Source organism: Beta vulgaris, chromosome 6 (genome assembly GCF_026745355.1).
Source record: "Beta vulgaris subsp. vulgaris cultivar EL10 chromosome 6, EL10.2, whole genome shotgun sequence".
NCBI lineage: Eukaryota > Viridiplantae > Streptophyta > Magnoliopsida > Caryophyllales > Amaranthaceae > Beta > Beta vulgaris.
In genome coordinates this window covers 19,866,512-19,881,012 of record NC_079207.1, presented here as the reverse complement: position 1 = coordinate 19,881,012, position 14,501 = coordinate 19,866,512, and the positions used below count along the sequence as shown (strand labels likewise).

General features: G+C 40.1%; 1 long non-coding RNA gene and 2 pseudogenes across 1 annotated transcript; all 3 read left to right on the top strand.

Annotated features, from left to right (window-relative positions):
- The first annotated feature begins 1,944 nt into the window (after positions 1-1,944).
- LOC104903285 (light-inducible protein CPRF2-like) lies at positions 1,945-6,214 on the top strand (annotated as a pseudogene).
- A 711-nt stretch (positions 6,215-6,925) lies between these two features.
- On the top strand, positions 6,926-10,077 carry LOC125499120 (squamosa promoter-binding-like protein 1; annotated as a pseudogene).
- A 2,254-nt stretch (positions 10,078-12,331) lies between these two features.
- LOC125499040 (uncharacterized) lies at positions 12,332-12,906 on the top strand. The gene is made up of 2 exons (XR_007275703.2): positions 12,332-12,511; positions 12,645-12,906. It is a non-coding gene; the product is annotated as an uncharacterized LOC125499040 (long non-coding RNA).
- The last annotated feature ends 1,595 nt before the right edge of the window (positions 12,907-14,501 follow it).

The window sequence follows — 14,501 nt, the reverse complement described above, 5'->3', positions numbered from 1 at the left end:
CTGAGCTTGTGGTGAAAGCGGTATAGACTTGGTCCTCTATAGCCATCGGGATCTGATGATATCCCGCATTTGCATCCATGAAGCTAAACAATGCATGGCCAGCTGTCGAGTCTACCAGCCTATCAATCTTTGGTAGAGGGAAATCATCCTTTGGGCATGCCTTGTTCAGGTCTGTGAAATCGACGCACATCCTCCAAGCTTCGGTTTGGTTTCGGACCAAAACCACGTTGGCTAACCACTAGGTGAATTGGCATTCTCGAATGAAACCGGCGGCTAACAACTTCTGCACCTCCTCGGAGGCCGCTGCGCTCCATTCGACCCCTTGGTGCCTGAGTTTTTGTTTGACCGGCTTGTATCCTTCTCGAATGTTAAGCCGATGGACCATAAGCTTAGGGTCGATTCCGGGCATTTCATCGACAGTGTAGGCGAAGACGTCTTGGAATTCTCTAATGACCTCGATGATTTGGCTCCTTATTTCTTCGGGAACCTGCTTGCCGATTCGGATCATGCGACCCCTTTCACCATCGGTGCACACCTCCTCGTCCCTATCCGCGGGATGAGGTCTCTCGTACCACTTTGGGTTCTCAGCCATGTAGAGTCCCATCACGGGAAGGGGATCCTCAGGCTCAGGGCACTTTTTTTTTTGCGTTACTTCTTCGTTCTTGTTTTTCAAACTGTTGACGTAACATTCTCGGGCGGACTTTTGGTCGCCAAACAGTCGAGCGACCTTCCCATCGTCCCCCTCAAACTGCAGGAGTAGTTGGTATGTCGAGATGGCAGCCTTGACTTTATTGAGCGTGGGCCGCCCTATGATCACATTGTAAGGGAGGTTGGTGTCAACTACTAGGTAGTCAATGACGACATTCCGACCCGCTCCCTTCTCCCCCATTCGAGTGGGGAGTTTCACCGAACTGAGGGGTTGAACATATTGTCCACCAAACCCCCCCCCCCCAGCGGCTGGTCGATAGGAGGGAGGTCCTTCTCTTGGTACTTCAACTTCCTCAGGCAATCCATAGTAATGATATATATCTGCAAAGCTCCCGATGTCTATCAGGACTCGACCCACCCGTAGATTGGCTATCTTCATCTCGACGACCAAAGGGTCATCATGCGAGGTTTGTATGGGTTAGTGGCTGTCTTTGAAGGTCATATTCGGGCATCAGACTGCTGAAGAAGTCACGTCATTCCCGTGTTTCAAGGCATAGAGGTGCTTCTTTCGAGATTGGCTGGTTAAGTCGCCCGAGGCAAATCCTCCTGCGATGATGTTAACATATCCTGCTGTTTCGTCACTCCGGGTCTGCTTTTATTGGCGGGGCTCGACTTTCTTCTCTTTTGGATCCTTCAGGTTTCGATTCAATTTTCCTTCATCGGCTAGTTTGTCTAGCGCTCTCTTTAGTTCTCGACAGTCACGCGTAGTGTGACCATAGTTGTGATGGAACTTGCACCAAAGCCTTGTATCCTGCTTATTGACGGAAGTCCGGATGGTATTAGGCTTCGGGGTACTTCCCTTTGATGTCGAGGTAGATCTCTCTTCGGTTCAAATTATACCGGGGGTCGTGCCCTTTGTCCTCCAATCGGGGCTTCTTGTCTTTCTCTTTTCGAGGGACATCCCTTGGGTTATTCGCTCGAGGGGAGTATTCATGCTTTCTCTTTCCGGAGCTGGACTCCTCATGCAATTTACAGATATCGGAGGCCTAAATGAACTTTTAGGCAAGGTTCATGGCCTTTGAAAATGATGAGGCTTCACTCTCCGCGAGCTTAAGCTTGAATCTGCTCGAGGGGTACAACCTGGACATGAGTACGGTGAACGCAACGCTGTCCTGGAGGTCGGAGACCATTAATGACTCCTCATGGAACCTTTTGATATAGTCGGCTAAGTCCTCATCTCTCCGCTGTCTAATCGACATGAGGTGAATGCTAGTCTTCTGATGTCTTCTACCGACGATGACGTTCTGCTTGAAGGCTATCTCGAGGACCGCAAAGCTCGATATACTTCCGAAGGGGAGCTCCGTGAACCAGGTTAAGGCCAACCCCTTCAAAGTGGTTGGGAAAAACATACACCACGCAGCCTCGCTGCTAGTATGCAAACTCATCTGTGCCTTAAATGCTGCCAGATGGTCGATGGGGTCTGTAGTTACTAGACGCTCGTTCTCGATGACCCCAACGATGTCGATGGGAGGAACCCTAGATTTCCTATTTGAGCCTCTGATTCGCGGCTGGACTCAGAGCTACTAGACGCTCGTTCTCGATTACCCCAACGATGTCGAGGCTCCCTCTCTTGAGGTTCTCTCTGTTCTCGGTTAGGGCTGGGAGGCGTATTCCTTGCCTTGGACTGTGCTCGTTTTTCGTTTAAGACTTCACGAGCGTCACGATTGCCGTTTCTCATATGGTGTTCGTTGATCACATGTCGCGCGTCCCCCTTGCTAGGGGCGACTTGAGCTGCCCTTCGAGACACTCGTGGTGAATTCGGCGGATCGAGGGCTATGACCTGGGGTTGATCGAGGTTCCTTGCTCGATTGTGATCAATAACCAGTCGAGGCATGGGAGGAAGATGTGGTCTGTTCGAGGTCCCTTCTCCTCATGCCTGGAAGTTCAATATTGGAGCTCGGAGGCTGGGCTTAAAATTATCGCTGAGACGGTCAGCTAGTTGGTAAAGATCTTGTTGAGTGACCGGATTAGGGCTGGTCTGCTCATATCGAGGGGGGCCCGTTGGTGTTTGAGCTATCCTAGCTCGGGGCACCCCGAGGTTCATTGCACTTGTAGCCTCTCGAGGATGAACCTCTTCGAAGACGTGCTGGTGGCGGGACGAGAGGACAGGGACCTGCCGGGGGTTCTCCGCTTTCTCGTCAGCCACCTCATGAGATGGTGCTCTCGAGTGGTGAGAGGGGACGAGAGTCCTTTGTCGTCTCCGATTTCTCCGAGTGATGGCCATGACTTTTAGTTCGATGTCCCCACAGACGGCGCCAACCTGTTTCGGGTAAAAACTTGTATTATGCGGGATGGATCGAGATTAGGGTTAATGAGGGCCAGATGCTCGAAGATTGCTAGGAGACTTGCACAGAACGAAAGTTAGACTACCCCTGGGGTGGATCCGGGATCGCCCCTCCAACGATCAAGTCAGTTGATGTGTATTAATTGGGATCTGTGAAGTAGTTTGTGTAGAAGTTATTACCTCAATAATGGGGATCTGCCCCATATTTATAGGTGTTAAAATGTATGAAGAATATCTCTGCCATGCTGGCACAGGATTTAAGATGGGTGGGTCCCACTGGAGGACTGCCACGCTGGCGAGGAGCTTCGGAGCGTGTAGGGGCCCACTACACTAGTGGAAAAAACTCCTTGTGCTACTTGTCAAGTGCTTCGGTTGAATAATCAACCCAAGCACTTGTGAAAATTTTAATATAAAAAATTTACATGTGCTCCGGTTGAATATCCCACCGGAGCACTTGATGTCAAGTGCTCCGTTTGACTAGTCAACCGGAGCACTTGTGAATAAGTGCTCCGGTTAATCAACCCGAGCACTTGCACAAGTTTTCCTCCAAAAAAATAACGAAACCTAAAACTTCCTCAGCGTCGTTTCATTTTTCAAACTCTCTCTCAAACTCAAGTCACTCTCTTAAACTCTCAAACTCAAGTCACTCTCTCGGAGATCGTCTCCTCTCAGTCGGCTGGTCGTCGCCTCGCCGTGGTCGGTCCGCGGTCCGTTCAACTAATGGTGCGTCGGTCGTCGGAGTCTTGGAGAAAATGGTGAGTTTCTGTTTCCTCAATTGTAATCTGAGATAAATCTAGCCCTAAATTTGAGTCTCCTCTTAACTTTGATTGTTAGAAGATAAATCTAGCTCTAAATTTCGTGATTCATGAATTTTTAGTCCCCTCTAACTTTCTTTCTCTTTCCGGCAGTTAGTTTTTGGTAATAATTCAATACTTTGATGTGTTTTTAAATCTTGGAAATTCATGTGATACCTTTTTTATGTATGTATCAATAATCTTTGTATATAATATATAGTTCCTGTTGTCAATGTTGTTTTAATTATTGTTGCATATTTCCTGATTTATATCACTTACTGTTCAATCATCATCATAATCGCCTCAATTTTCTCTCTCCTAGGGTTTTCAATGGAAGTTTTTAAGGGTTGTCTCACTAACTAGGTCCGTTTCTTCGCAATTTGTAGAACCTCAGGATTCTCCATCTGATCGATTTCAAGTTCAAATTACTCAAGGTATATAGGTATTTGATTAAAATCTGTATTTTTATCTTATTTTGCAAAATTGTTATAATGAACCTAATTAAGGTATGCAAATATAATTATCTTCTTTATTGCAGTATTTTCTTCTTTATTGCAGTATCGCGCTTGCAGTACCTACTTGAAATATTTAATGGACCCTGTATTACAAGAATATGTGGTATAATGTACTCTTCTAGTGAACAACTCTCAATATCAGAACTAAGCATTAATGTTAAATGACTGATCTGATTGTGTAATTTAGGATGACGTGATGCTCCAGGATTACGTAACTAGTGCATCTTCATATAAGAATACCTTGATGTAATATATCTTTTCTCTCCCTTACTTGATTCTCCATTATTAGAATCTTGAATGTCTATGCAATGTTTGAGCTTGGGAATGGTTGTGATATCCCTGTAGAAGTGTTGAACAAAGCCGAATATAATCAATGTATTGGTCTTTGTTTTGAATTAATCCTGGTATTTGAGAGAATCTCAAAGGAGTAGGTTTTCTTGAAGCTGACGTAAGGAATAATGGTTTTCTTTCATTAAACAACAAGTAGATCAATTCTCCCTGTCTATTATAATTACATCTTTTAGAGAGATAGTATTTGTAATCTTCCAACTAGTATAAATCTTTCCTACAGAGGTCAGGTAGCACGTAGTGCTTGAGGATCTTTCGACGTCATTTCATTGAAAGGTTGAGTTATGAGTAAGTTTGATAAAGGGTGATAAATATTTAGATTCTGGACCCAAGGACTTCTCTAGTGCAGCTGTTTTTCACCATAGGAAACCAATATTACTGAAGACCTATTTCTTTGTGATGAGTTGTCCTAGATTAACCTGTTCCTCTTGTCCCAATTTCTATTGTAGTATTTTTTGTAAAATGTCTCAAGATTGCATACGTTTTTGGAAGTAATATCGTACAGGACATCTCTTGTATAATCAAATTTTTGTTTTCCGTTTCTCCTACATTTGGTCTTTCTGATTTTTCCAAACAAAGAGAGGTGAGAGCCACCTAGTACAGTTCCCAATTTCACCATTGGCTGGGTCTCCTGAGTCTGTTTAACAACCCCGTTTATCTAGTTCTTTAAGTCGCTTTAAGGCTTGCTGCTTGTTATCCTTTTGTTCGTTCAATGTCTTTAGGTGACATAAACATCAACTAGCATTGTCAATTTTTACCAATGATTTATGTTTTTTTTCTCACTTCAGAATGCTCTCAAATGGAGAGTCAGCTCGGCGCTCAAGGAGGAGAAAGCAGGCACATCTGACTGAACTTGAGACACAGGTTTTTCTGCTTCTACATTTGCTATTTCATATTCATCTGCACATTTAATAATTGTATTTGAACCCCTCATCATCTTCAGTAACCTCTCTACAATAGGTTTCTCAGCTAAGAGTTGAAAATTCTTCATTATTGAAGCGTCTTACTGACATAAGCCAAAATTTAACGAGGCTGCTGTGGATAATAGGGTCTTGAAAGCTGATGTCGAAACTTTAAGGGCAAAGGTATTCATTTAAATTGGCTTCACAAAAGTGCAGATTTTTCTCAAAAGTTATAACTAAGAGTTTGTTTTTTCAGGTTAAAATGGAAGAGGAGACTGTAAAGAGAGTTACAGGGATGAACCCTTTGCTGCAGGCTATGTCTGAAATATCTGCCATGGGAATGTCACCTTTTGGTGGGAGCCCTTCTGACTCAGCTGATGCTGCTGTACCGGTCCAAGATGAACCTAAACAACCTCATTTTTATCAGCCTGTTGATAATAATCCTCTTCCCGGTCCTAATCCAAGAGTTAACAGTGGTGTCACAGACATTCCTATTATTGACAATGTGCTGCATAATGCTGCAACACAAGTATTGAATGGCAGCAAAATAGGAAGAACTGCATCCATGCAAAGAGTAGCCAGCTTAGAGCACCTCCAGAAATGGATTCGTGGGAGAGTGGATCAAGGTAGCCCACATGGTGGTGCTGAGCAGTAATCATTCAAACTAATAACTAATAACCAAAGGTCGTCGAAGTCCGGCCTCCCTGGTTGCTCCATCAACGGGGACACTCCTTGACTCGCTCCAATCTCCCAAAATACAGTAAGTTTATTCCTTGCTTTCACTCTATCTTTTTTTTTTGCTCCGAATAAATTGTTCAAATGAATCACAAATTCTTACTCTATTCACACTTTTTTACAAATTGTTATTGTTGTTATTGTTTTTAAATTTTTATTGTGTTTATGGTCAATTTGACGATTTTCCCAAAAACTAGGGTTCCCTTATCCCGTTGCATTGCACATGAATATATCCCAGGATTGGTTAAATTTCATTTCAATGGTTTTCTGCTGCGGGTCAATGAAAGATTTTGGAGTTTTTGTTTCATTCACGATCTGATCTGGTATGTAGTTTACTCTTATCGAAGTTTTACTCGGGGTTCACAGTTTGATTACATTTTATCTTGTCAAGTGTCAATTATATGCAGCTGCTATTGGAAGATTTTGACTGAATTATCATTAGTTTGCATAACGGTTTTTCCTTATGTTTGAACTTTGAAGGGTCTTTTCCCATCTGAATGTGTCTTAGTGTGGATCTAATCTATCTCCGATCTAGTTTCTTAGGGATGCTAATAAGACGAGACTCTTGTGAGCTACTCGATATCGACTCGCTCAAAACTCGACTCAAGTGAGCTCGACCTAACTCGAGCTTGACTCAAGATGCTAGCGAGTCAAGTTGAGCTGCCCCAAACTCAAATTAACTCGTATCATCTACACCCTTATGTTGGATGTATGCTGTTTGCAGTTGAAGTTAATCCAATACGCAAAAACTATATGTTACTTCATACTAAGTAAGAAGTGCCAACACTTCAATTCAGCCTCTTATACTCCAAAAGCATAAAAATAATGGAGTTTTGAGTTTTGGATCCATCAGAAGTTCAACGGAAGGTTGTAATCCTAATATGGGATTGCGATGATGGCTGTAATTCCATTCTCCAATTTAATAGAAAATCTTTGACAAGTTTAGAAGTCTTTATCTAGGGAGGCATAAGTTTAAATGCATATATGTTACAAGCTACATTGCTTAACAACTTTTATTGACGAAAGGAGTTGGTAAACTAATCAAGTTCCCATCTCCTATATCCATTATAAATGATTCTGCATGCTGGAATTTATGAAATACATGTGAAATGCAGCAAATGCTTCCAATGAGTAAAAAGAGCAGGATCTGATTTCTCATCTTTTGAGGAATCTTGCTAGTCAAGTTGATGGAAGCAACTTGCCTAATTTACAGCAAGGATCCCAGAGTTTATTTAATGCAGGAATATCTGTTGGAATTCCAGAAAAGGTGTCAGATTTTATCTGATTGTTCATTTGCAAATTTTCTCGTTCTTCTTGCCTCTAATTTTTTTCTCCTTTTCTGATAATTAGAATCCTTCAAGAGCTCAAGAATCATCTCATGATGTACCTTCATCAGAGGCAAAGCTTGGATTATTGACGAGGGAGCATCAGCATGAGACACAACAAACTCCACCAGCTTTCCCAACCAGGTGTCTACCAAGCAGCTGGCGGCTCTATACCAGCAAAAGGCAGTGTGCAAGAGGCTTACCTTGGGAGACATACCTGCTCATTAAGGCCAAAACTACATTTACAGAAATCGAGTCCTCCTCAAACAAGTGGAAACTCGGATTCAACTTCTGGTCGTTGCAGTTCTAGTGGCAGTGAAACACAGGTACTATTCTTTTCCTTATGTGGAGCTCCTCTAGTATACATGTACTAGCTATTATGTGCCTGGCTCCCCCCCTACTTCTCCTCTCTCTCTATGCAATTTTTTGTGTTAGATGGTCTGATGGGCAGACCAGGTATTAGTTGAACAAAAAAGTAAAAGTTGCAAAAAAAAAAAATAGATAAAAAGGTTGTCTATAAATAAGCTATATACAAAAGACCTTGAAAATCAAAAGGCTATGCAAAATTACTCAATAGTTTAGCTAATTTCATACAAAGCTAATTGGTTTAACAAAAATTATTTGGTGAGACTGAGAATAGCTACTCTAAAAATGTATAAATTTTTTTAATTGGCAAATGGAATGAGGTAGAACATTGTAGTCTAGGATCAAACTCACGACTTCATGTATAAATGCTTGGCTTTTAAACCAGTATTATGCCTCTAATGAAGTAGATGAATTTTTTGTTGTCTTTGTTATCACCTGCATCCGCCGACTAAGAGACATGACACTGGGAGATTGATCCAAGAGTATACGTTGTCTTTAAGCTGAGGAAAGCTGGATGTATGACCATAAGATTTTACGGACATGAGTTAAATTATCTTGTGCTTCTATTCTGCTTGCATAATGTTGCTATCTCTATCTAATCATATAAGTTCAAGATATTATGTAAAGGTGCAGGTACATTCTCAAACTATTATCTTCTAGGAAGAGGGGGGGGGGGGGGGGTGATACATGAGTCAGGTGGTAATAATTTTTTCAACCCTTCTGGAAACTGTGGCCACTAAAAAAGTCGTGTATGACCTTATGTCATTCATGCAATTGTTACTTTGTCTTTTCTCTTTCCCTTATTATTCTATAATCTTGTGGAAACTGTGGCCGCACTGATCGTATTGTTTTCAAGCTTTTTGGTAAGAACCCAAATGAATTGCCTCATCTATTGCGAACACAGGTAACGTCTACCCCCTATCCTGGTCATAACATTATTTAGCCACATATCTTTTTGATGTTATATAGTTGAGGTATTTGACTTGATGCTCTCCAGATCCTTAATTGGTTATCTCGCAGTCCTACTAACATTGAGGGGTACATTAGGCCTGGCTGTATTGTTTTGACAATATATTTCCGTTTGAACAAGTCTTTATGGGAGGAGGTTTGTTTCTCATCCTTGACTAGGTGGATTGCCTAATCTTTTTGTGCTAGACAATGATTCTGTTGTCATGATTGTTATTATTGTTCTTGCAGCTCTGCTTTGACATGAGCTCCAGTTTGAGTAGGCTATTGAGTATGCCTGATGACCCGTTTTTGAAGACAGGATGGATCTATACCAGAGTTCAGCAACGTGCAACATTTATCTGTGATGGTTGGTTTTCATCACTCCCATCCCCTCTATCCCAGCTGTTTTTGTTGATTAATGTATAAAATCAGATCAGTTTATTACCAAATTTATTACTTTGAGCATCTTGGACTTTTTATGGGACATATATTTGCTAGCGTCCTTTTTGAACCAACTCTAATTCAATTTCTTTTGAATCTGTGCTGAAGGCCGAGTTCTTCTAGATACACCCAGTCGCCAGAGAGTCGAATCTTAAGCATCAGTCCTATTGCGGTTCCTGCTGCTGAGACAGTGAAGTTAGTAGTTAAGGGTTCTAATCTCTCTGGGCCATTTTCTAGGTACTTTTCTTTAACCATCATGTTAATGTGAACTACTTCAGTTTCTATTCACGAGGATTAATTTATTATTGTTAGTTTCTTACCACTCTGTATAGCTTGCATACAGTAGCTTGTATCTCAACTTTGAGGTTCACTTTTTGGTCCTTTTAAGCTGTTGATAACCTTTGAATCTCTCAATGTTACTACTTTAGGTTACTTTGTGCTATAAAAGGGAAGTATTTGGTCTAGGAGAGTTGTTATTGCTTGGTGGAGGGAACTAATGCTGCTTCTGAGCACGATGGGATCCAGTCTCTCAGCTTTAATTGCTCTACACCAGATGTTGCTGGGAGAGGATTTATTAAGGTAATACACCTAGTCAAGGATGAGAAACAAACCTGCAGCACAAAAAGAATAGGCAGCACCTGCAGCCCATATGCTGGCAGCACTAGAGCAGCTCACCGGCTGCACCAGTAGGAGCTCACTGGCAGCACCAGCTCCCCGCCTGCCGCAATTCGGCAAGTGTAGTCCATAAGTGACACTTTGGGCCTAATTTTAGAGAACTATTCCTTTTTTAATAATTAAACAATTAGTTTAGGGAGAGATTCAGACATAATTTTAAGTAATATGTTGATATTTTGCTATGTGGTGAAGTAAAATCATTCTTCTTCTCTACTATACAAATGTATACTGCTGCTTTATTACTTCAGTTTTGGTTTTTAAGACTTGTTACCCATGCTGCTGGTAAGCAAGGGTAGCAGGTTATAATTTTTTTTTTTTAAAAGCTCAGTCTTTCCAGTGGAAAATCGGAGCACTTGTGAAACCAAGTGCTCCGGTTTCCCCTTATCAACCGAAGCACTTGACTTATATTGAGCATAAAAAATCCACAAGTGCTTTGTTTTTTAATACAACCGGAGCACTTGTGAATCTAAGTGCTCCGGTTGAAAACCGAAGCACTTGATAAATACTCAAGTGCTCGTATGGCGTCTGCTACGGGTCAAATACGGAGCACTTGTAGGGTTTTTAACCGGAGTACTTGATGTTTTTTCCACTAGTTCTAGGCATTATTGGGCCCAAACATAATATATATTTAAATCAATTTTAGTATTTAAATGATTTAGTTTTTTCAAAGGTTGATTATTTGAATGTCAAGGGAATTATTTTAATGATTATAAAAGTTAAAATATTTTGCGTAGGCATGCTTTGAAAAATATTTGAAAAGCTTACAACACTTTTAGGAATTGGAAAAGAATTCTAAGTGGGTATGAGGAACCCAAACTCTATTTGGATTAGGAATAAAAGGACTCCTAATCGGATATTGGGAACTCAAATACTAATTTCATTAATCATTAAACTCTATTTGAGCCCAATTACCTTTTCTTAAGCCCACAAGGGGAACCAATATAAACCCCCATAAACCCCAAATTTTTCCCGCATAATTATTGTCTCTCTCCTCCTTCCTCCCACAATTTCTATATAAACCCCCACAAGGAAAAAGACTCCTATTTCTTTTTGTCTCTCTTCGGTTTTCGTCCTAGCTCTCTTTCGGCCTTCACTTCTTTGCTTCGTCGGTCTGCCGCGCTGTCGACTATCACCGACCGCCTTAAGTAGTTGTTGCCAGCTTTGGTTTGATTACTTTTCTTCCTCCTTAAGTTTTTATTCAAAGTTTATGTTTTTAAGATTTGTTTTGAGTATGATTATGTTTAAAAGCTTTAGTTTGATGATTTATTTATGAATCTAAGTTTATATATTTATGTATTAAAGAAATTAAAAAATTTAGATTTATTAAATATATTGGAATTGTATTTCTAATTATCAAAGCATGAGTTTTTAAGGATTTTAAAAGTTAGAAATCATAGTAGTATATTATAGTTTATGAAGATTTATTATTCTTATGATTTTAAATATGTTGAAGCATGTTTAAAAAGAGTTGATATATAATATGTTTCTGGAAATTTGAAAAGAGTATTGTTAATGGAGATTTATGATTTTAAAACATGGATTTTGAGAGTTTTTAGTAGCTAGCTAGTATAATAGTACTATACTAAGAGGCTTTAATACTTAAGTTCTAATGATCGAAAAGGTTTTTAAACACTTTTAAGAAGGGTTTAAAGTATTTAATTATTGCTGTAAATACATAAACGATTAATATTGAATTTATATTGATTAGTTTAAGTGTAGAATTCTCTTTAGACGACTTTTAAGGTTGTGAAAGCGGCCACTTGATTTGTCTACACAATGTACGTACACGGTACATACCTATGTGTTAATTGGATTAGTATCATTATTTTAAGGATGAGAAGTATGTACACTAGTAGAAAAAGGTCAATTTGCGTCGCCCCATTTGCGTCGCACAAACACGGAAACGATGCAAATATACTATTTGCGTCGCATGCGACAATGAATCGACGCATAAGACGAATTATGTGCGTCGTATCTAAATAACGTGTGATGCAAATCATCTATGTGCGTCGCATGAAGCCCATCATGCGACGCACATAACAAAGTAATCTGCGTCGCATGAAGCCCATGGTGCGACGCAGTATACAAGCCCACCCGTGTTTTATATCCTCAAACCCTAAAAAACTTCATTTGCAGCGAAGAAACCCAGCGCCTCTTTCTCATCACCCTCTCTCTCACCCTCAACCTCACCCTTTCTCTCTCTTAACCTTCATCTCTCTTTCGAATCTCAATAACGAAAGCATAAATCTTCTTAATTTCGTGTTTTCGGGTGTCTGGCATACAAATTTCGACAAGTTCTTCTTCAATTCTTCTTAATTTCGTGTTTTCGGATCTTTGGCATACAAATTTCGACAAGTTCTTCTTTAATTTCGAAGAGTTCTTCAATTCCGACAAGTTATTCTTCAATTTCGAAGAGTTCTTCAATTTCGACAAGTTCTTCTTCAATTTCGAAGAGTTCTTCGATTTTCAGGTATTTTTATATTTCTGTTGTTTAAGCATAAATCTCCTTCAATTCTGTACTAGTGTTTGCTAAAGATAAATTCTTGGTTTTTTTTCTTTTTAATTTCTCGTATATATTATAATGAAATTCATTGAATTTCCAGATCTGAAGGAGGAAGAGAAGAAATTGCAGACAAGATCTTACATTTCGGTTGTTTCATTATTTTCAGATTTTTATATTTCTGTTGTTTAAGCGTAGGATTTTTTCAGATTTTTTTATATTTCGATTGTTTTAGGATTTCGCTGAACACTTCATATTATTCCAGATTTTTTTCATTCTATACTGGATGTACAAGTGATATAATTTTTTGGTTCGTTTCATCGACCTCGCTGTATAATTTCATTGTTTAATTTCAGATTTTTATATTTCGATTGTTTAATTTATTTTATTTTGATGATTTGTACTGTATAATTTTCATTTTGAGATTTTCGTCATGTTAATTGCAATATTCATGTCCCATAACTTAAATTATGGTTCACGAAATTAATTTCTTTGTTAGTTTCAACGACCTCGCTGAACAATTCATATTATTCCCCTCCTCATATTATTCAGTATTATTTCACTCGAAAAGTTCACCTTCATTCCAAGTTTTTTTAATTAAAAAAAAAATTTTAAAAAAAAATTTTTTTTTTTTAAAAAATTGCAATTTGCGTCGCACGTAGCCCAAGGTGCGACGCAAATCACTTATATGCGTCGCACCCTAGGCGATGTGCGACGCACATTACCCTTTGAACTTGGTGTTGGGCTGTGGTAGCCATCTGCGTCGCACCGTATACAACGTGCGACGCAAATAACTAACTAATCTGCGTCGTTTCCGCATACGACGCAGATCGTTTCTGAGTCATTTGCGTCGAGGGCTTTGGCGTCGCACCATAGTCCGACGCAAATAGGCGCCTCACATCCGACGCAAATTGCCTTTTTTGTACTAGTGGTAGTATCACGTATAGGGAACTAATTGAGTTCATATGCGATTACTATTAACTTGAATTTGCATGTTTTATGCCGTTGTGCGAAACATGTTATTTATGAGATTTATATTATGTTTATATGGAAGATTGATGCAAGCATACGGGGTTTGAGAACTTTATTGTATTAATTCATATGAGGGATTACTATATGTTTATTAGTTTGGATCATGATTGAATCATGTTGTTCCTTTTTTATTATTTCACCGCTTTATAAAGACTGAGGAGCTTATCTGGTAAGTTGATATTTTATACCTATGAAAGGTAGTTTGGTTGTTGACTAGGTTCAACAAATAAAGGAAAATTGGATTAAAATTGGAATTAATCAAGGATTGTTAAGTTGTGTGATCACTTATCTAATTGTAAGATAAAAATGAAAGTTTATGATTATGTGATAATGGTAACATTTGTTCTAGTTGTGAGCCATAACAAGTAATAAATTGTTAATCATGTAAAGTGAAAAGTGGATTGCAATAGATTTAGACTTGTGCACGTCTGAAGTGTTGGACAAGTTGAGAGTTGGAGTACATGCTGGTAGCCCACATGATCATAGGGATCCGCAGCTCCATCATACAACTTGTGAGGCTGGGACACATTGATCTTCTTAGGGATCCTAGCCCTTGCAATTTCATCCACGAAGGGGGGACTGCGCATAGCCATTGGGAGATTCTTCAGCCACGGGAGTTGGTGCTCTAGGTAACTTTGCCAGCATGCGGAGTATCTTTCTGTTCTGAGATTCCAGGAGCGACATCTTCTTAGCGGCAGGATCTGCCTCCTCTTCTTCTTCGTCAGATCTGGCCTGATTTCCTTCATCTTCGCCTTCGCTGGCGCTGGGATCCTCGAGATTGAGATTACGGGGGGTCAGTCCCTGGCCACGGGGCTTGGGCGATTTGCTGCTTTTGACATACTCGAGCTCCTTCCTGAGACTATCAATAGTCTGCTGAGTTTCAGATTGATTGCGGCGAAAATCCTTCTGAGGTTTCAGCAAAGCAGCC